The sequence below is a fragment of the Bos grunniens genome, chromosome 14, assembly GCF_055505025.1.
Source record: "Bos grunniens cultivar Pamir isolate PY7600 chromosome 14, Bosgru_T2T1.0, whole genome shotgun sequence".
NCBI lineage: Eukaryota > Metazoa > Chordata > Mammalia > Artiodactyla > Bovidae > Bos > Bos grunniens.
The window spans coordinates 74,251,600-74,272,949 of record NC_141178.1 but is presented as its reverse complement, the minus strand read 5'-3'; the positions used below and the strand labels follow the sequence as shown (position 1 = coordinate 74,272,949).

Below are 21,350 nucleotides of genomic sequence, written 5' to 3'. Positions count from 1 at the left end.
TCAACCTCAAACAGTTTAATAGGGCTCCCTCCTTCGCCTCTGTGCCTTTAAGAGGACAGCCCATCAATCTCAAGAACTGAAATATACACTGAACCAGATAACCCTACCTGAGCCAGCTGCTTCCTAATAACTCCCTCCACCCCACCCCTGGGTGATGAAGGGCTACAATGTTATACCACAGGAAAAATAAACATCAGACACAGTCATCTTTTGAGATGTTATAAATGAAACCCATTCCTTCCCATCTCTGTGGTAAGGCAGCTGTTCCGGAAGTGGGTAGAGGAGAGGTCTGCCCAGTTTCATCATAGCACACATGTGTTGAGCACCTGCTGTATGCCGGGATAGGCTCTGGAGACTCAGGGAAGAATAAGATAATGCTTTTCAGCCATGAAGGAGCCTCTGCCTAATTAAATACGTGTACCTATAGGTGGGGCTCCCCTGGTAAGTTGGTGATAAAGAATCCGCCTACTAATGCAGAAAACTTGAGTTCAACGCCTGGGTGGGGAAGATTCCCTGGTGATGGAAATGGCAACCCACTCCAGTATTCCTGCCTGAAAAATCCCATGGACAGAGGACCCTTGCCAATGGGGGTCTCAAAAGAGTCAGACACGACTTAGCGACTAAACTATCAAACTTTGTATAGGTCGCTCAGCAAGAGCTTTGTGCATTAGGGAAGCCCCCTGACCTGATGAAGCCTCAGTGTGCTGATCTGAGTGGGGAATCAAAAGACCCATTTTTTGTTGTTATAAAACAGCCTATGGGAACATGCTCAGAGCCTTGCTTTGTGTGTGGGAGGTTTCAACACTTTTGTGTATCCCATAAATTCATAAGAGAATCAGCAGTGATGAGCATGGATGAGGAGGAACCAGGACTGCAGCTCAGCTCAGGAGGGAGCCCTAAATGGGACATTCACAGCCCCTCACGACTTGACCCTTGTCTGCCAAGGTAGGTGGGCTTGTTCCAGACAAATCTGGGCATTGATAAGAATCTAACACACTCAGGTTATGGAGTTTTGTGATCTCTTGGTTAAATTCTGCCTTGATTGATTTTTGCAGCTAAAAGTCACTTCTGAGCATGTAGGGTTTGGGAAGTGATCCAAACTACTCAGTTTAAGATCACTCTAGTGTTGTTTTGAAATAGTAAGATCAGGAAACAGAATAAAGATGTGAATACAAACATGACTTAGGAGTCAGTGCTGAAATTCCAGGTCTGTCTGCATTAACTGTGTGTCCATGGGGTTCTCTCTCCACCTCTCTGAGTCTCCCTTTCATGATCTGTAAATAACAAACAAACAAAAAGGATTTTTGCCCTTCTAACTGGTTGTCATGAGGAAAACCTTGACATTACGGATGTGAAGTGCTTTGCACATGGAGCCAGCCCTTTGTCAATGCTTGAAATCATTACTAAGAAGAAAATAATTGAACGAACTAGAAAGCATAAGAGAAAGAAAAAAAGAAGGAAGGGTGGAGAAAAAAGATGGACAGGAAGGATGGAAGGAAGGGAAGATGGTAAAGCTGACCATGAGGGTGGTCATCTTACATTTGAAGAATTGCTCTAAAGAAAGTGAGATGTTGCTTAGGACCAATTTATACAAGCGGCAGGGAAGCAGATGTTACCTAAAATGAAGACCGTTTATTCTAGAGGAAAAAGTGTTAATCTCTCAGTCATGTCTGACTTTTTGTGACCCCATGGACTGTAGCCTGCCAGGCTCCTCTGTCCATGGAATTCTCCAGGCAAGAATACTGGAGCGGGTTGCCATTCCCTTCTCCAGGGGATCTTCCCAACCCAGGGATGGAGCCTGGGTCTCTTGCACTGCAAGCAGAATCTTTACCAGCTGAGCCACCAGTGGAAGCCCACTTCTTCTAGAAGTGAAAGTGAGAAAGTGAAGTCGCTCAGTCGTGTCTGATCTTTGTGACCATGGACTGCAGCCTACCAGGCTTCACCGTCCATGGGATTTTCCAGGCAAGAGTACAGAAGTGGGTTGCCTTTTCTTTCTCCAGGGGATCTTCCCGACCCAGGGATCGAACCCAGGTCTCCTGCATTGCAGGCAGACGCTTTACCCTCTGAGCCACCAGGGAAGCCCAAGGAGACATTCAAAAAGGGACTGAACAAAATGTTAAAGACATTGGGAAAAGCACCTCTATAGAACAGAGAGAATACAGGGAATCCTAATATACACACAGTTTCTTCCATGCAATTCATCTGTATGAATATGTAGCATTGAGGGCGTCCATTGGTTCTGGAAATATTATCAACAACAGAAAGCCTGAACCATGTATCAAACCAGGAGCTGAGCATTTTTCTTGTAATACATGTATTGTCTGCCAAGAAACCCTGAAAAAGCTGTTGTCTTCCTCTCTTTGTAGGGAGAGTAGACTCCGACTCAGAGGCCCAAGGACCAGATAGCAGAGTCCAGTAGTTGTGTTTTAATTAAAACATTTTAAATTGGTATTTTAAAAAGTATTTATTTATTTGGTTGCATCGGGTCTCAGCTGTAGCATGGGGCTCTTCGTTGCCTCATGCGGGATCATTCATTGCAGTGCATAAACTCTCCAGGTGTGGCATGTGGGCCCAGTTGCTCTGTGGCAAGTGAGATCTTAGTTCCCTGACTAGGGATTGAACGAGCATTGCAGGGTGGATTTTTAGCCACTAGACCACCAGTGAAGTTAAAGTGTGCAAGTGTGAGTCAGTGAGTTGTGCCTGATTCTTTGTGACCCCATGGACTGTAACCCACCAGTTCCTTTGTCCATGGAAATCTCCAGGCAAGAATACTGGAATGGGTCGCCATGCCCTCCTCCAGGGGACTTTCCTTACCCAGGGGTGAAACCCAGGTCTCCTGCATTGCAGGCAGATTCTTTACTATCTGAGTCACCAGGAAAGCCCAAGAATACTGGAGTGGGTAGCTTATCCCTTCTCCAGGGGATTTTTCCTGACCCAGGAATCAAACTGGGGCCTCCTGAATTTCAGGCTGATTCTTTACCAGCTGAGCTACCAGGGAATGAATGACATGTAAAGATTCATACATATTTGATGTATGTAACTTGAGTTTGAGAATAAGTATGTGCTTGTAAAACAAGCATCACCATCAAGGTCATAAATATAACCATCACCTCCCAAAGTTTCCTTCTGCCTTTATTATTATTACTATTATTACTATTGGTTGGAAAACAAAATAAGAGCTCCCTTTTTAGCAAAGTTCAAGTTATACATTATTGTCAGCTATAGCCACTAAGTGGTATAGTTGGTCTTCAGAACCTCTCTTATCTTGCATAACTGAATCTTTTTACCCTTCACCATCACCCCCCCCTTCTCCTCTCCCCTCCCCTCTAGCCCCTGGTAACCACCATTCTATCCTCTGCTTCTAAGAGTTTGACTATTTTAGATTCCATATCCACACCACAAGTCGGGTTTTAAATTATGAAGGGATGCTTCCGAATCCCCATGACCTCCACTATTCTATTGCCTGTGTGCTCTGTGATTTATTTGTTTGGCTTTACATGTCGGTTTCTCCCTCTGGACCATGGGCTCCTCTGATGCATGAGTATGCTAATCTCTTTATCTTGGTATCTTTTGTGCTTAACAGCTCCAGGCAGCAAAGTTGCTCCATCAGTTTATTTTGAAAGGATGAATACCTGAGTTAGGTTCAAGAGAAAGAAAACATAAAAAAATGAAAAGAGACTTTTTTTGAATGCCTTGTGTATGTCGGGCTGGGAGGCATGTTATGTCCATAATCCAGCCTCATTCCAGGAGACTTACTCCTCTTCCAGAGGCTGCTGCTGCTGCTAAGTCGCTTCAGTCGTGTCCGACTCTGTGTGACCCCATAGATGGTAGCCCACCAGGCTCCCCCGTCCCTGGGATTCTCCAGGCAAGAACACTGGAGTGGGTTGCCATTTCCTTCTCCAATGCATGAAAGTGAAAAGTGAAAGTGAAGTCGCTCAGTCGTGTCCAACTCTAGCGACCCCATGGACTGCAGTCCACCAGGCTCCTCCGTCTATGGGATTTTCCAGGCAAGAGTACCGGAGTGGGTTGCCATTGCCTTCTGCGGTCCAGAACAGTAAATGTTACTAATTTACCTTGAGGAGAAAATGATAAACTGTGCTCTTTCCACAACCCAAGAGATGCTAATTCACAACCCAAAGCTAATTTTCTGATGTCTGTTTTCTTCCCTGGAGGAAAATAAATGAGTTGAGAAGGAGGCTGAGAAGGGTAGGTATACTTTCACCCAGGAGCTGGTCTGCGAGACGGATGTGGATTGAGGAGACCTGAGAGGAAGGAGGTTGGATTTGGACAGAAGGTCTTCAGAGAGCAGCAGGACTATTAGCTTCCAGGAAGAAGAAGCAGGCCTGCTCTGTGGCATTCATGGAGGGAGTCCTATGGCAGGAAGTTATCTCTAGCCAGCTGAGCTCTCTGATGGATGTATCAGGTGACTCAGGAAGTAGCACAGTCTTTTTTAGAGGTATTCAAACAAGGGCTGGATGTCCATGCATCAGAGATGCTATACAGGGGAACCTGACAGTGTGTGAAAGCAATGAATTTCTAAAAATTACAAAATTGGGAAATCTGAGACTTGACAGTCAAACTGCCCACTTCCAAAATTGAAGGGCAATCAGAATCCATGGCTTATTCCTGAGAATGAGCTTATAGGATCCTAGAACAATTCATCTATGATCATGTTCTCCTGGGAGAGATCTAAGAGTTACAATTTCCACGCCTACCGAGGACAAGGCATTGAGAAATGCTTCATTTTGTGACATGAGTACAACAGCATTCAGAAGTTTCCTGCCATTTCCCCAGAATTTCTGCCGTGTAAAGATCCCTTCCATTTAAGACTTGGGTCCTCTATGCAGCTGGACTCCCACGAACAGTGGGCCTTGGGAAAGTAGCTCTACATGATAAGCTGTTAACTTCCTTATCTGTAATTAAGAAGGCCAAGAAATGTCCTCTAAGGTCTGCTTGAGCTCTTAGAATTCACATAGGTCCGCATTTCCATAAATACGCAGAAGGGATTTATATCGGTAGAACTTGGCATGGCACTGCCTGAGGCAGCAGGCGTGGGTGGGTAGCTGAGACTGAGGGATGTTACATAGATGGAGAGGGTGGTGTTGCAGTAATGTGTTCTTCACTGGTAACTGTTGAGGCAGGAGGTGAAGATGGAAGAATGAACAAATATATTCTCTTAGGGCTTCCCCGATGGCTCGGCGGGTAAAGAATCCACCTGCAAGGAAGGGACACAGGAGAAGAGTTTCAGTTCCTGGGTGGGGAAGGTCCCATGGAGGAGGAAATGGCAACCCACTACAGTATTCTTGCCAGGAAGGAGCCTGGAGAGCTACAGTCCATGGGGTCACAAAGAGTTGGACACGACTGAGCAACTAACACACACTCACATACAGCACTATTGGGTTCAAACAATTTCAAGATCAAGGAGACCTTCAAGGTCACAGAAACAAATCCTGAAGTCCAACATGTTCCTTCCTTCCTCCACCTGAGAGCTTTTCTCTCTGCCACATACATGAGGAAAGAGCTGTGCCTGCACCTCAGGGAAACACGTAGGAGTTTTGTTTCCAAACACCCCTTGCTGCAGGTGGGAGAGCTAGTCACATTTCTATTACTGCTGGGTTTAATCCTGTCACTGGCACTGACACATGAATCACTCTGCTGGTCCTGGGAGCGTGATGATGCAACGGACTGATGGAGGCCCATCTGGCCTTTTCATTTTCTTGATGAAGCCAGAACATCACCAGCCAACTGGGGCAGCTGGGGTGCTGGTGGAGGGTCCTATTCAGGCAGGAAGCCAGGCTGAGCCACCTGGACCTTCTGAGTCTCTGAGGGGCCACCCTTGTTCTCCCTTCCTAGATGGGTGCCTGAAAACCTCCTTCACTTGCCTCCATCAGCGTGAGCAAAGGTTACTGCACACATCTGTCATGGACCAGGCACTGTCCTAGAGATTTCCTTGAATTCTGACATTGGCCCTGTGAATTAAGCACCTATATTCCCATTTTACATAAAAAATATCATAACTCCTCAGAAGTATTAAATGACTTCACACTGCTTGGCAATGGGATGAAAACCAGATCTGTTTATCTTTGATGATCAAGCCCCTACACTATAACAGGCTGACCCTCCCAATTACGAGTTCAGCGCTTCCATGTACAGTTACAGTTAACTTTCGTAAAAGCAGCATAAGGCAGCTGTTAGCAAGGAAATCAAGGCTCAGAGAGGTTAATTCAGTTATCCAAAGTACCAGATTCTTGGCCCCTTGCATTTCTTCATCTTACATTTGATCAATACCCCCATGTGGTATTGCACTGGGTTCTGGGTTACAGTTGTAATGAAACGTCAGTGCTCTTGCCTTCATAGAGCCTGCAACATCAGATAAGAATCAGTTATGCTGTAGGGAGTGACACAAAAGGAAAGCAGGTAGTGTTCTGACATTAGGGTGAAGCAGGTGTTAGTGAAAGGCCGCTTCAAGAAATGACCTGTAAGCTGGGCCACAGTTAGGAGGAGGAGAAAGCTGGTGTGCTGGGCTGAACATTTGTGTTCCCCTAAAATTCACATGTTGATGCCCAAATCCCTGTGCTGCTTCGTGCTCAGTCATGTCTGACTCCTTGCCACCCCATGGACCATAGCTCACCACGCTCCTTCCTCTGTCTAGGGGATTCTCCAGGCAACAATACTGAGCTGGTTGCCATTTCCATCTCCAGCGGATCTTTCCCCACCCAGGGATCAAACCCACGTCTCCATCTTCTACATCTTCTGCATTGGCGGGTGGATTCCTTACCACTGTGCCACCTGGGAAGCCCGTTCTTATCCCCAAAATGATGGTATTTGGAAGCTGGAACTTTGGGAGGTAGTTAGGGTCAGATGAGGTCATGGTGGTGGGACCCCATGATGGAATTATATGAAGCGGAAGAAAGACCAGGGCCCTCTCCCTCTGCCATGTGAAGACCCAGCAAGAACTGGTTATTTTCAAGCCAAGAAAAAGGCTCTCACAAGGAACCGAATCTACCAGCACCTTGATTTTGAACTTCTAGCCTCCAAAACTGTGAGACATAAATGTTTGCTGCATAAGGGGCTTCCCTGGTGGTCCAATGGTTAAGACTGTGTGCTCCTAATGCAGGTCATGTGTTTGATCCCTGGTTGGGGAACTAAGATCCCTCATGTTACTTGGTGAGTCCAGGAAAAAAAAAAAAAGGAAAAAAATGTTTGCTGAGTAAGCCACCTTGTCTATGATATTTATTACAGAGTGATACAGAAGAACTCAAACCTGATTCCAGGAAGTCAGAGGCGCTGTTTCCTCCACCAGCCAGTGAAGTCAGAATTATTAGTCAAGCACAGTTTTCCAAGTTATTCAAATGTTCTTCCTCAGCCCACACAGATCTTTCTAGAATAGGTTAAGAACAAGTCTAGGGAAAGTTATTTGCTTTTGCTGGGGAGAAAATGATAGACGTGTAGCCATTAATTGAAACGTTTTTGGACATTAAGTTAGTTTCTAGGGGAAATGGAATCTGAATGAATTGGCACCTTTGAGTGTATCTAACGTTCACTTCAGAGACGGCAATGGCACCCCACTCCAGTACTCTTGCCTGGAAAATCCCATGGACGGAGGAGCCTGGTAGGCTGCAGTCCATAGGGTCGCTAAGAGTCGGACACGACTGAGCGACTTCACTTTCACTTTTCACTTTCATGCATTGGAGAAGGAAATGGCAACCCACTCCAGTGTTCTTGCCTGGAGAATCCCAAGGACGGGGGAGCCTGGTGGGCTGCCGACTATGGGGTCGCATAGAGTTGGACACGACTGAAGTGACTTAGCAGCAGCAACGTTCACTTATTTTCTTGGTTCTCAACACAGTTTCACCAATAAAAATTGTTTCTCAGTGTTGATCCTGCCATTGCCAGATAAACAAAACCCCTTTGGCCTTATGTGGGGTGTAAGAAAGAGAGGCCAGAAGAGACTTTCCTAGTGTATGTGATTTTCTTTTCTGTTGGCTCACAGCGTGCTAGAGCTGGAAGGGATCTTTGATTTGACCCAGTCTGATTCCGTTCATCTGATAAGGGAGGAAACTGAGGCCCGGAGAAGGGAAGGAACCAGTCTAGGGGAGCCCATTCTGGTGGCAGAGCTGCTCTGTCCATCTTGGAAACGGACACTGCTCTAGGTCTTGTAAGTATGAAGTGGTTTAATAAGTGGGGATTAATGGCCTATAAAATTATTGAGACGACTAGAGTAGCAAAGTTTAGCAGAAGCTGCTGACACAGAGTTTTGCTGCTTAGTTGTCAAACAATCTGGAATTGCAGGAAATTGCCACCAATGATTATGGTTGCTTGCAGCAAGGAGGCAAGTGGTCTGTAAGAGCAAGCCTGGAGAGTTTTGGAAGGTCTCTCATCTGCTGAAGTCCATGCGTATCCTCAGAAAACGTAGAGCAGTGATATGGCTTCTGCCTCTTTTTACACCAGAAGCTAAACCATAAGCCAGTGGCAGAGAACTCCAGCCCTGGGGAATAGAGGGGAGCTTAGGAGCGAGCAGAAAAGGTGTTGAGTTGCTAAGAGACATTCTGGTATAGCAGGTCTACTGCATTCTCTCTACATTTTCTTCTACAAGCCTGTCTTGTGTCTTTCTTCTCTCCTCGCATCTTTTTTCCTCTTTCCATCCTTATTGGACATTTGGTTGATTAGGTGCTTTATTGTCTGTTTAATTGGAGACCTGGCCTGGGAAGAATGGTAGACGTTTGGCTTGACAATAACATGCATTTGATGGGGGAAGGGGCTCCCTAAATACTTGCAAATATGTGAAATTTATTTTAAAGGACATATGGGTGTGTTTAAAAATAAACCAGAGAAAAAGCAAACACTGCGATAAGAAGATGGGCCAGATATAGTAATGGGTCTAGACAGATCTGGAGGTGTAGACAGATTAGGATTCTACTCCAGATTCCCACGAAGCTCTCCTCATGGACATTGGGTGCTGAGCATCTGACTTAATCTCTCTGTGTATTAGTGATAGAAGTAATAAAAATATTAATCTCAAGGAGTTCTTATGAAAATTACACAAAATAATACATATTACAGAATACGTGGCATACAGAGAAAATTTACTAGTGGTCCTAATATTATGTCTCAGTCAGTATGAAATGCTGTCATGAAAATCCCACAGTATGGGTGCTTAAACATCACACGTCTATTTCTCAAAGTTCTGGAGGCTGGAAAGTCCGAGGCCAAGATCCGTGTCAGGCAGGAGCCCTCATCCTGCTTTGTGGATGACTGTCTGCTTGCTGGGTCCTCACACACAGAGAAAGAACTCTGCTCTCTCCACCTTCTTAGAAAGACACAAATGCCATCGATGTGGGCTGTACCTTCATGATCACATTTAAACCTGAAAAAATGTGAAAAGTGAAAGTGTTAGTCACTAAGTCCTGTCCAGCTCTTTTGTGACCCCATAGACTGTAACCTGCTAGGCTCCTCTGTCTATGGAATTCTCCAGGCAAGAATACTAGAGTGGGTAGCCATTCCCTTCTCCAGGGGATCTTCCCCACCAAAGGACTGAACCCAAGTCTCCTGCATTGCAGGCGAGATTCTTTACCATCTGAGCCACTGGGGAAACTCCTCACGTTTAAACCTGATTACCTCCCAAATACCATCCCTCGGGCATTAAGGCTTCAACATATGGATTTGGAGGACTGGGATAAGGGAGCACAAACATTCAACCTAAAGCATCATAATTCTTTAAAATTATTAGTGGTGACTAACTTAGGAGATAAAAGTTAGGGCTCCATTGCAGAGATCAGAATTCACTCTACCTCAGATTAGCAGAAATGGATCAGTTATAACACATTAAATAGATTCTGGAATCATCAGAGGGACTAAGTAACCGCATCTTGGTTGAGCTCCCAGGAATATCCTAGAGAACTGAGTCACCCCAGAAACCACAGTCTCTTTTCTGGTCTCAAAGCCTCTGGCTAAATTGGGAAGCTGCTACTCCAAGTCTACCTCTAGGGCCACTTACTTCTGTCGTGAATTGGAGGCCAGAAAAATCAGAAAGACATTTGCTAAACTGGTAAGCTGCTTGTACAGACATTGACTTTATTGGCTTTGAAGCTTATGCCACTGCATGGTCAAGAAGTCGCCAGAGAAAAATCAGACCCCATCCAGAACCGTACTTGCCCACCAAACTCACTGAAATAGAAGCCACCACCACAGAAATGGCCTCCTTTCTGTATCCACCTTTCAAATCTCTATCAAGTGTACCTAACCCAAGTTCTCCACCTACACTAGGGTCTGGACAGCATAGTGCTTAGCTTCTAGCCTGCAAGCCAGGAAGGCACTCTACAAGGATGTGCCACCATCTGCATCCCTGGGAATTGTAATTTTTCTCACTCCTCATGGGTTCTTGTGGGTGACTTGCTAGCCACTCTCTCCATTCATGACTTCCTCTTACCCATGAGAGCAGGTATGAGGTTCCCAGTCCTGAGCTTGGCTCAGCCCCTCCTCCTTGCCTCCTTGGGTTCTGCCCTCCAGCAGCGAGGGTTCACTCACCCCTTCTGCCTGGGCAGTTGTCTTAGTCTAAAGGCCCTGCCCCTGTGCAGAGTGACCTGCATCACCCAGGTATGATAGACTGGGCACATAAACAATCCCACTCAGGGACCGAGGGTCGGTAAGCTTACCTGCCTACAGAGCTAAGCTACATTCTAAAGTTATGACCAGCCTAGATAGCATATTCAAAAGCAAAGACATTACTTTGCCAACAAAGGTCTGTCTAGTCAAGGCTATGGTTTTTCCAGTGGTCATGTATGGATGTGAAAGTTGGCCTGTGAAGAAAGCTGAGCGCCAAAGAATTGATGCTTTTGAACTGTGGTGTTGGAGAAGACTCTTGAGAGTCCCTTGGTCTGCAAGGAGATCCAACCAGTCCATTCTAAAGGAGATCAGCCCTGGGTGTCCTTTGGAAGGAATGATGCTAAAGCTGAAACTCCAGTACTTTGGCCACCTCATGAGAAGAGTTGACTTGTTGGAAAAGACTCTGATGCTGGCGGGGATTGAAGGCAGGATGAAAAGGGGACGACAGAGGATGAGATGGCTGGATGACATCACCAACTCGATGGACGTGAGTCTGAGTGAACTCCAGGAGTTGGTGATGGACAGGGAGGCCTGGCATGCTGCAATTCATGGGGTCGAAAAGAGTTGGACATGACTGAGCGACTGAACTGAACTGTGGGGTCTCCAATTTTCGGGCCATGGACCGGTACCTCCTCTCGAATCAGTGGTAGCATTAAATTAGAAATAAAATGCACAATAGATGTGACGCACTTGAATCATCCTGAAACCATCCCCTAGCCCTGGTCTGTGGAAAAATTATCTTCCGTGAAAGTAGTCCCTGCTGCCAAAAAGGTTGGGGACCACTGCTCTAAACATGTTTAACAGGAATGAAATTCATGTTTTGACTTCCAAATGTCTGAATCCTGTGTTTCTTCTTCATTTTATAACAGTGTATAGCATTACTTTAATTTTATAGAAAAAATCTATCTATATCTATCTATCTCTGAAAAATGCAGTTTTAACATATATTTTCCCAGTTTTCTACAATGAATAGGAAGAGAAGACTAGAGAAAAAGAGATGAAAGAATGAAAGGTTCTTGACTTCTTTCCACTTTCCACTCTGCTTCCGGTTTCTGATGCAATTGCTAAGAAGAGATTCTTGGTACCTTGATGTTCTCTCTTTTATAATCAGAAAAAAATGATTATTTTATTACTTATGACACCAATAGCATTATGGTCACAAAAATGAAAATCTCCCCTGACTGTCCTACCACCCCAGTAAGGCAGCTTCCTTTTATGCCCATCCCCCTGCCTACTCTAATCCATATACATGTGGTATTTATTCTATAACAAGATAGCTTTGTAACAATGTTTTTCACTATATTCTTATAACAATGTTCCTATAACACAGACATAGTTTTCTCTTTTTCTTTTAGCTATCCTTAGAGTCAAAGCCTTTCCCCTGTTGCTCAGGGTCCATTCATCTTCTTCCCCAGGAGAAAGAAAAGCAGCATGTATGAATGTGTAGACACCTCCGGATCTTTCAGGGCTTTCTTGAAGCCTTTGGCAGCCCTGGCAGGTGCGGATGCTCACGGCTAGATCTGACGCAGCTGCCAATGGCCTGAGTCTGGCTGGTAGAGAGCCCTTGTTTAAGATGGTACCCGTGCAAGGTTGGGTCAGTGACCAACTTCAGTGCTGTTTCCTTGATGAATAGGATTTATTCTGTTTTGGTGAGAATATTATTTTTGCCCAAAAGAGTAGATAAAAATTTATACTTGGCAAAATAATTGTTTTATATTTTATACCATTTCCCTGGCTATATTTTATGATAAATGCTGATGTTATTATAACAAGTTTCATTTGAAAAATCAAACACAATTGCAAATGATAGAGAGGCCAATGTCTTTGCAGCATTTACTTGGCGTCATGTGGTATATGAGTGCGTGCGTGCTCTGCTGTGTCTGACTCTTTGTGACCCCTCGGCCGGCAGCCTATCAGGCTCTCTGTCCATGTGGCATACAGTATGTTCAAAAAGTCCTTTGACACACGCAGATTGTGCTAGTTTGCTCAGAATGCCATAGCAAAATACCATAGACTGGGTGGCTTAAACAACAGAATTTTATTTTCTCACTGTTTTGGAGGCGGGCAGGTCCAAGATCAAGGTGCCAGCACCGTCAGTTTTGGGTGACGTTTCTCTTGCTTTGCAGACAGCTGGCTTCTTGCCACGTCTTCACGTGGTCTATCACACTGGTTGTGGGGAGAGGGAGACAGCGCGATGGGAGGGAGAGGGAGGAAGAAGGCGAAGGAGGGAGAGGAGGAGAGGCCAGAATTTTGGAAGGGCTCAGTTCAGTCCGTAGCACCAATTTTATCTTTTTCTACCACGCTGGAACTTATTTACATTTTTTAAATGAGAAAAGAGGTCTAGAGAATTGAAGCAATATGACCAAAGTCACACAGCTAGTAAGGGACACAGCCAGATTTAGAATCCAGAGTGACTTCAAAGCACACATACTCTTCACTCTGTCCACAGTCCTCGCTTATTTATTCAAAAATTCACTCTCTCTTTGTCAGTGTGAATTCTACCTGTCTGGCATTTAATTTTCCTACCAACTCCTTAACAAAAGAGAAAAGTGACAGCCTTCCCTTTAATTCTTACTCATCACATGCATTTGCTCCAAATTAGATATCCAAGCATATCAGTTTCATACTCAGGGATGCTCACAAATCTAGAGGAAAAGACAGATGAGTTAACAGAAAAGGATCACCGCCTATGAAAACTACTCAGATGGGATGCTCCTGGGTGGTGATAAAGTGCAAACAGGGCATCCACTCTGGTTTGGGATAGTGTGTGGGAGATGGCAACGCCTCTGTTTTTCTTGAGACAAAGGGAAAATAGGTAAGGAGTGGGAAGGAGAAAAGGCATTCCAGATGGAGGTAATAAGCATACAAAGGAGAGCAGTATGGACTGCCACAGGGCTGCAGCTTCAGCCAGGGAGGGACTGTACCTTGGGTATCCAAACTTCCTTCCCTGACAAGTCTCACTGATGCTATGGGCCTTGAATGTTATCCAACCACATGAGCAGTAATAACAGTAACAACACTAATAATAGTGGTGGTGGATTAGTCGTGTCCAACTCTTTGCAACCCCATGGACTGTAGCCTACTAGGCTATTCTGTCCATGGGATTTCCCAGGCAAGAATACCGGAGTTGGTTGCCATTTCCTTCTCCAGGGGATCTTCCTGACCCAGGGCTCGAATCCCCATTTCTTGTGCATTGCAGGCAGATTCTTTACTACTGAGCCATTGGGGAAGCCCCAGAGTCCTTATTTACACATGTAACTATTTCCCACATTTTCTCCCTTAATTCTCATAACAATTTTCATGAAGTAGGTTCTGTCATTTCCCCCTATTTTGCATCTGACTTAACTGAGACCAGACAGCAATAGTAAATTCTCCCAGAAGACTTCCCTGACTGAAAACGCTAAATGCAGATGTGGCTTTGTTTGTAGTTTCCAACAGGAGTTCTCACTTCTGGGATATATATGTAAAAATTTGGAATTACCAAACATCCTCATTTCAACGCTGTGAAGTTATTGACGGGTCCCAAGTGAGTGCTCACCTGTAGACATGCCATGTATTTATAGGCTGTTTCATTCCCACAGGTCTGAGGGAGCTGTGATCTTTGTATCAGGCCAGGTGACCAGCAGATGGATGTGGACTCTGAAAGCCGGGAGGGACAAAGGCTTTGTAAATGTAGCTGCTGCAACAGTTTCTCGGCTCTGTTTTGCAACATAATCTTTTGCAAAAAAGACAAAGATAAAGATGCACACTTAAAAGTAGAAGAATCAACAGATGTCATGGATATTTTTAAACCAATTACTGAAGCATTCCTGCAGAAGCAGGCACATGAAATATAGATGTGGCTTCCTGCACCAAATTTGATTTATTTCTGAGATCGTTCCTTCATCACAGCTTGAGCTGCATTCCAATGTATTCTGAGCAAGCCAGATGAGCAATCAGGGCATTCCTGGTTGTTCGCAACCCTGCAGACAATTTACAAGGCGTATTAGTGCCAATGGCTTTAATAACAATTACTACAGAGCACTGTTTTCTCACCAAGGGTTGAAGGCTGGAAGGTCTGCTCAGACTCCCTACGTGACTGGTTAAACAAATAAATACCTCCTTCTGTACTTCTGACCGTCTTCCAGTTTCCACCCAGAGCAGGTCTTCATAGAAATGAACCCTGGGGCAATGGTGCCCAGGAACACAGGTTGCAGCTTTGGGGAGGGGTGTCCTCTGAAATTTACAACTTATAACCTCTGCACCTTCCATTAGAAGAGTATGTAATAATGGCGCACTGGGACTTCTCTGGTGGTTCAGTGGTTAAGACTCCGTGCTTCCATCTGCCCCTGGGTTCAATCCCTGATCGGGGAACCAAGATCCCACATGCCCCTGTGATGTGGCCCAAAATAATAAGCACTCACTGCCTTGTGGCAGGGCTACATGTTCTTATGGGACAGAGATATCCCATTAATAAGGACAGGTGTTCGGTCTAACTCATTAGCAAATGATCAATGAGCTCCTAATTTGTGCCTGGCAGTGGAGACATAATTGTAAACAAGATAAACAAAGTCACTGGAATTTGGGGGAAAACACTCACAAGGAGTAACAAATACGCTGAGTATTATGAAAAGATCTTGCTTACGTTCCTCCCTTCTTGTGTTTAATCCATTGGTTCTCAAAGTGGGGTCCCCAGACCAGCAGCTGCAACCTCACTGGGGAATTTGTTGGAAATGCATATTCTCAGGCCCACTCATGCTCAGCTGACTCAGGCAGTCCGGAGATCAGTGTTTCAACAAGCCTCAGCAAGCCTTGATGCATGCTCAAGGTTGAGAAGCTCTATTGCGGCCCAGTCAAGAATAAACCCACGCTAGCTGAATGTGGATCAAAGAAGCACGTTATTCTAGAGTTACAAAAATGCTCAGGGGACTTCCCTGGGGGTCCAGTGGTTAAGACTCTGCGCTTCCTCTGTGGGGGCGGTGCAGATTCAGTCCCTGCTTGGGGATCCAAGATTCCACATGCTATGTAGTGTGGCCAAAACAAATCCCACAAAACTCAGTAAGCCCCATAGTGCAAGCTTCATGGTAAACTGTGCTGGGGAATGTGGCCTTGAGGTCAGAGCAGGCTGACTGCTTTTTCCACGCGTCCAGACTTTGGAGCCCGCCCTTGGGGTGGGGGTCTTCTAACTCAGGTGACTCCCCGCTGCTCTATGAGGCCTTGTCCATATATCCTCTAAACAGAGAGTTTCAGGCCTTCACTCTCTGCCCAAAGGAAGACCCGAGCAGGTGGGCTCACTGCAGGGGAGTGGTGATAGAGGGGACACCTTTCCTACAACCCAGAGTCAGGCAGTGACTGAGCACCAGAGCAGGCTGTCCCATGAATTAAACAGCAACTTCTCACGCCTTGGTCCCATCCTTTAGTGAAACATGAATGGAGTCAGATTGTCATCAATTAGATGAGCTGTTCCTTCTGGGAAAGGAAGAGAGAGCAGAAAGAAAGTGGAACAAAGGAGCCTGATCATCCTCTCCATTTTTTGAGGAAAGGAGAGATCTCATTTGCAATAGAGATAAAGGACAGGGCTGAGGAGCATGTGTGCATGCTAAGTCGCTTGAGTTGTTTCCGACTCTTTGTGACCCTATGGACTGTGGCCTGTGAAGTTCCTCTGTCCATGGGATTCTCCAGGCAAGAATACTGGAGTAGGTTGTCATGCTCTCTTCCAGGGGATCTTCCTGATCCAGGGATCAAACCCATGTCTTCTGCATTGACAAGAAGATTCCTTTACCACTAATACCACCTGGGAAGCCCCTGAGGAGCATGGCTCCTCCTAAGAAAGGGAGAATCGGAAGACACCATGGGTTAAGGCACGGTGTTTCAGGTGGGAGTAAGGTCAGAAACATTTTCAGATGCTCACAGAGGAGACAGTTGATTTTAGCTGATTTGACTGAATGGTTCCCTACTAATTGCATTCTCTCAATTTTTTTTCTTTCAGACTTTTCTCTATTGCTCTACCTTTGTTCTCTGACTTCCTTTCTCTCTCTCCTAATTTCTTCCTCTTTGAGCATCATCCTCATGCCAGGCAACTGTAGCTGACTGAGGCTTACATAACTTGGAAACGCTGGCTAGCTCCATCAGGAGTGTGAGAGATGCATAGGATTGTTGGTGTGTCTCTGCTTGGGAGGAGGGAGTGATGATGGGGTGATGGCTGCTTGTGTGCACAGGCCAGCCATATCCTTGCCAATTCATCAGTGACTTGCTGAGGATGTTTGCAAAGATGTCCCAGATCTCACTGGATCCGATGTGGCATTGGATCTCAACAGGGAACTGGAAAGAGAGGAGAAGGAAGCATGGGGAAAGTGCATCTACCTTGTGAGGAAAGAGAAGTTGGCTCACCACCTAGAGCATTCTGCAAACAGGATATACGTGACAAGTCACAAAAAGCAGCCGCTACTCCAGGGAGCCTCCAGGTTGAAACCAAGATGCTCCTAGACCGGGAGGAAAGGTCTGCCTCACCTTCCATACAGGGGGCGCTATTTCCTGTTCAGGCTTTGGCTCCCATCCTTACACCAGTGTGTCCTATGCTCACGGCACACACCTCTCTGAAAAGCTCAAGGGCTGCTTATCCAGATGCATCCTGTCCAACCTGGGATCACTCCCCTTTACTCCTAATCCTCTCTTCTGTGATTCTCACCACAAGTAGATACCACACAATGGGACACATGCTAGACAAGGAAACACAACAGAAACTCTTCATAAGTCCCGTCATATACCCTGCAGCCCCAATTCATCTCTGCAATAGTTAGGGTTCCTTTAGGTAGTGAAAAACAGAGCCCTCCTATGTCTGCACTTGAGAGCTTAACCAAGGGGAAATGAAACAAATAGGCAGCATATGGAGAAACAGAGCATCGCTTTATTAATAACAAAGGTTGGAAGCTGTTGCTTAGGTTAAGAGGCAGAATGAACTTGCTAGTTCCTCCAGCCCCCGATGCTGGGAAAGATTGAAGGCAAAAGGAGAAGCGGGTAACAGAGAATGAGGTGGTTAGATAGCATCACTGGCTGAATGGACATGAATTTGAGCAAACTCTGGGAGATAGTGGAGGACAGAGGAGCCTGGCATCCTGCAGCCCATGGGGTTATAAAGAGTCGGATATGACTTAGTGACTGAACAGCAAGTTCCTCCAGCCTAGGTCTAGGAAGAACCCATCCAAGGGGACATTTGAATGGTCAAAGGACACAATCAGGTCTCTGCTTCTCACTGGAGATGGAAGAAGGGGACAAATGAATGGTGCTCACGATCTTTGATGGGCTACTCCAGCCTCTGTAGACATTGGACCATAGATTTGTCCACCAACCATGTAACTGACTCCACCACTGTGGGGAGGAACAGAGGCAAGTGGCCAATCTTCAGGCATAACCTTCCACACACTAGAATATTTCAAGAGAAGAGAAGGTTTCCCACAGCAGCAGCCTGAATGCTCTCATTCTCCTTTACTCCTCTTCTCTAAACTGAATAGTGTATAATGAGAATGAGAATTCAAATAAGAAGACAAACAGTTGTGAGAGCCTAGAGTGGGGAATCATTAATTTGATCTGAAGGTTTGGAGAAGGTTTTCACAAAAGAGGTGATGGATGAGTGGATCTTGAAAAATGAGCTGGTGTTTATTAGGAAGAGAAAGAAAGTTTTCTGGGCAGGATTGTAGATGTGAGCGTTCGTCTTGTTTGGGTAACAGCAAAATGTCCAGTGTGTTCTGAGTCTGGAATATGAGGGGAGCCAAGAAGAGGGAGGTTTTCTTATTGGATAAAGTGCAAAGGAAAGGGTATGTTTGGGCGGAAGGCTGGCCCAGGACAGGGGTATCTACCAGGCATCGTCTTGGCAGGAACAAGAGTTTGGATCTTTGGAGAAAGTGTTCTTGCTGCTAATAGAAGCTTGTTTCTCTGGCTGTTATGCTGCTCTCAGTTAGGTATCATATCTGGGTCCCTGGCTTCTACCACTTGGGACAGAAGAGCCTTGTTCTTTTGTGGAACATCACAGGATTTTCCTGGTGGCTCAGATGGTAAAGAATCTGCCTGCAATGCAGGAGACATGGGTTTGATCCCTGGGTTGGGAAAATCTCCTGGAGAAGAAAATGGTTACCCTCTACAGTATTTTTACCTGGAGAATTCAATGGACAGAGGAGCCTGGCAGGCTACAGGAACCCACCAGGCTCCTCTGTCCATGGCATCACAAACAGTCAGACATGATTGAGCGACTAAATCTTTCACTTTTTTCACTTTTCACAGGGGTTCACAGAAAGGCCGGGTGAGAGATGTTACTTGAAATCCTTTACAGGCATTTCTATTTTCTAAAGAGATGGGCAAAGTGCCGGAGCAGAAATGAGACTCTTTTGAACCTATAAAATACTGCTAAACTTCATCTTTTAAGGTCAAAGAAGTAAGTGGCTCTATTCTTTTTTTTTTTTTTTTTCAGAAATTCTTCCCAAAAGTCACTTTGCAAGGTCTGAAGTGCGGGATGCATGTGCTGAGAGCCCTTGAACTTTTGCCTTGGAAGAGAAGGAGCTGGCGTCATCCCCCTTTTGTTTCAGGCAACGGGAGTTTTCCGGTGTTGTGAGCACAGTGCTGGGCCACATTCTTCCAGAAAGCACTGCTTTTCCTTCCCCCACAGTCTGCTGGAGATAGAAATTTCCACAAAAGAATCAGGAAGATGTGGTGAGTAAGATGTGCCTCTCACTGTTCTTTACTGAAGATGTGGTGATGCTGGCTTGGAGGAAAGTGATACAAGGTGTACCCCAAATGTGCCAGCTGTAGTGCCAGGGTGCTTTTTTCATCCTAAGAAATAGGACATTGCTATTCCAATGACACAGGCAAGAAAACTGAGCCCCAGGACTGTTTATTTTATGATGCCAAGATTTGTGCTCTTCCCACTTTCTTAAGAAGGTTGAGGGGTCAAGATATTTGTTGGAATCATAAACTGATTCCTTTTCAGAAACCTACTGACTTTCCATTAGGGGTTTGGGTGTTTAAAACTGATCAGCTGACCACATTGTAAGTTCTCTGGGGTAGGGCTCTTGTCTCTTTTATTCACTGCTTGTATTTCCAGAACCTAGAACAATACCTGGCACAGAGTAATTTCTCAGTATTTATTATTGAATAAATGAATGAATGGTAGACATTCAATTGGAGAAGGCAATGGCACCCCACTCCAGTACTCTTGCCTGGAAAATCCCATGGACAGAGGAGCCTGGTAGGCTGCAGTCCATGGGGTCGCTAAGAGTCAGACACGACTGAGCGACTTCACTTTCACTTTTTGCTTTCATGCATTGGAGAAGGAAATGGCAACCCACTCCAGTGTTCTTGCCTGGAGAATCCCAGGGACGGGGGAGCCTGGTGGGCTGCAGTCCATGGGGTCGCACAGAGTCAAACATGACTGAAGTGACTTAGCAGCTTAGCAGCAGACATTCAATAATTTACTAAAGAGAGACACACTGTGCCAACATGGTACTTTCCATCTACTCACTTAAAAATATCTGAAACATAGGTACCATGTTCTTGGCATTACAGCACATCACTATGGAGGGGACAGATAGACATCGTGCATGGGTCCTGTCCTGGATCAGATTCTGGACCCAGAAGGGAGGTAAATTTCAAGGGGTAATGACAAATGATCAGAGAGATACTTAGATAATGTTATGCAAGTTATCAGGAGGGAAAAATGTCTTTTAACTGGTGGAACCAGGGTGGTAATATTAACAACATTTGAACAGACCCTTGAAATTGTTGTTTACCCCAACAATTTAGGAAACCAAACCTAGACAGCATATTAAAAAGCAGAGACATTACTTTGCTAACAAAGGTCCGTATAGTCAAAGCTATGGTTTTTCTAGTGATCATTTATGGATGTGAAAGTTGGACCATAAAGAAGGCTGAGTGACAAAGAACTGATGCTTTTGAACTGTGGTGTTGGAGAAGACTCTTGAGAGGCCCTTGGACTGCAAGGAGATCCAACCAGTCCATCCTAAAGGAAATCAGTGCTGAATATTCATTGGGAAGACTGATGTTGAAGCTGAAACGCCAATACTTTGGCCACCTGATGCAAAGAACTGACTGATTTGGCAAGACCCTGATGCTGGGAAAGATTGAAGGCAGGAGGAGAAGGGGACAACAGAGGATGAGATGGTTGGATGGCATCACCGACTCAATGGGCATGAGTTTGAGCAAGCTCTGGGAGATGGTGATGGACAGGGAAGCTTGGCGTGCTGCAGTCCATGGGGTTGCAAAGTGTCAGACACAACTGAGCGACTTAACAACAACAACATACCAGCCATTCAGTGTGCATGTGGGTTGGATTAAAAAATAATAAAAATAATAGTCAACTGAATCGACCAGTTCTCTAATTTCACTGTCTAGCTGATGCAATCAAATAATCAATCTTGTTTGGGTACCAATGCTCCTGAATGTATTTCTGTGGCAAATGAAACATGAGCCAGGCTCAGCATCTTGCTTCAACTTTCCACACTGAGCGTTCTCACTTCAACAATTCATTAAAGCCCTGCATCTGTGCCAAGATCTCCCTTGCTTCCTTTCTTCCTCTCTCCTTCATTAAAACAGAGCAATTACGCAATCCTATTCCTCTGCCCAGGGCTCATTCTAAAAATGTTCCTCTGCAAATGCCGCTGCTTGGCTGATTGGCACCAGGAGACAGCGGGAGATGGCAGGAGCTCTTCTCCTGAGTCTAGTTTGGCGAAATGCTTTGTCTGGGATGGGCTGTGGGT

At 45.4% G+C, this 21,350-nt stretch overlaps 1 long non-coding RNA gene across 1 annotated transcript; it reads left to right on the top strand.

The window, feature by feature from the left end:
• The first annotated feature begins 19,156 nt into the window (after nucleotides 1-19,156).
• Nucleotides 19,157-20,956, top strand: LOC147359681 (uncharacterized). Its single transcript, XR_015141349.1, has 2 exons — nucleotides 19,157-19,287; nucleotides 20,463-20,956. It is a non-coding gene; the product is annotated as an uncharacterized LOC147359681 (long non-coding RNA).
• The last annotated feature ends 394 nt before the right edge of the window (nucleotides 20,957-21,350 follow it).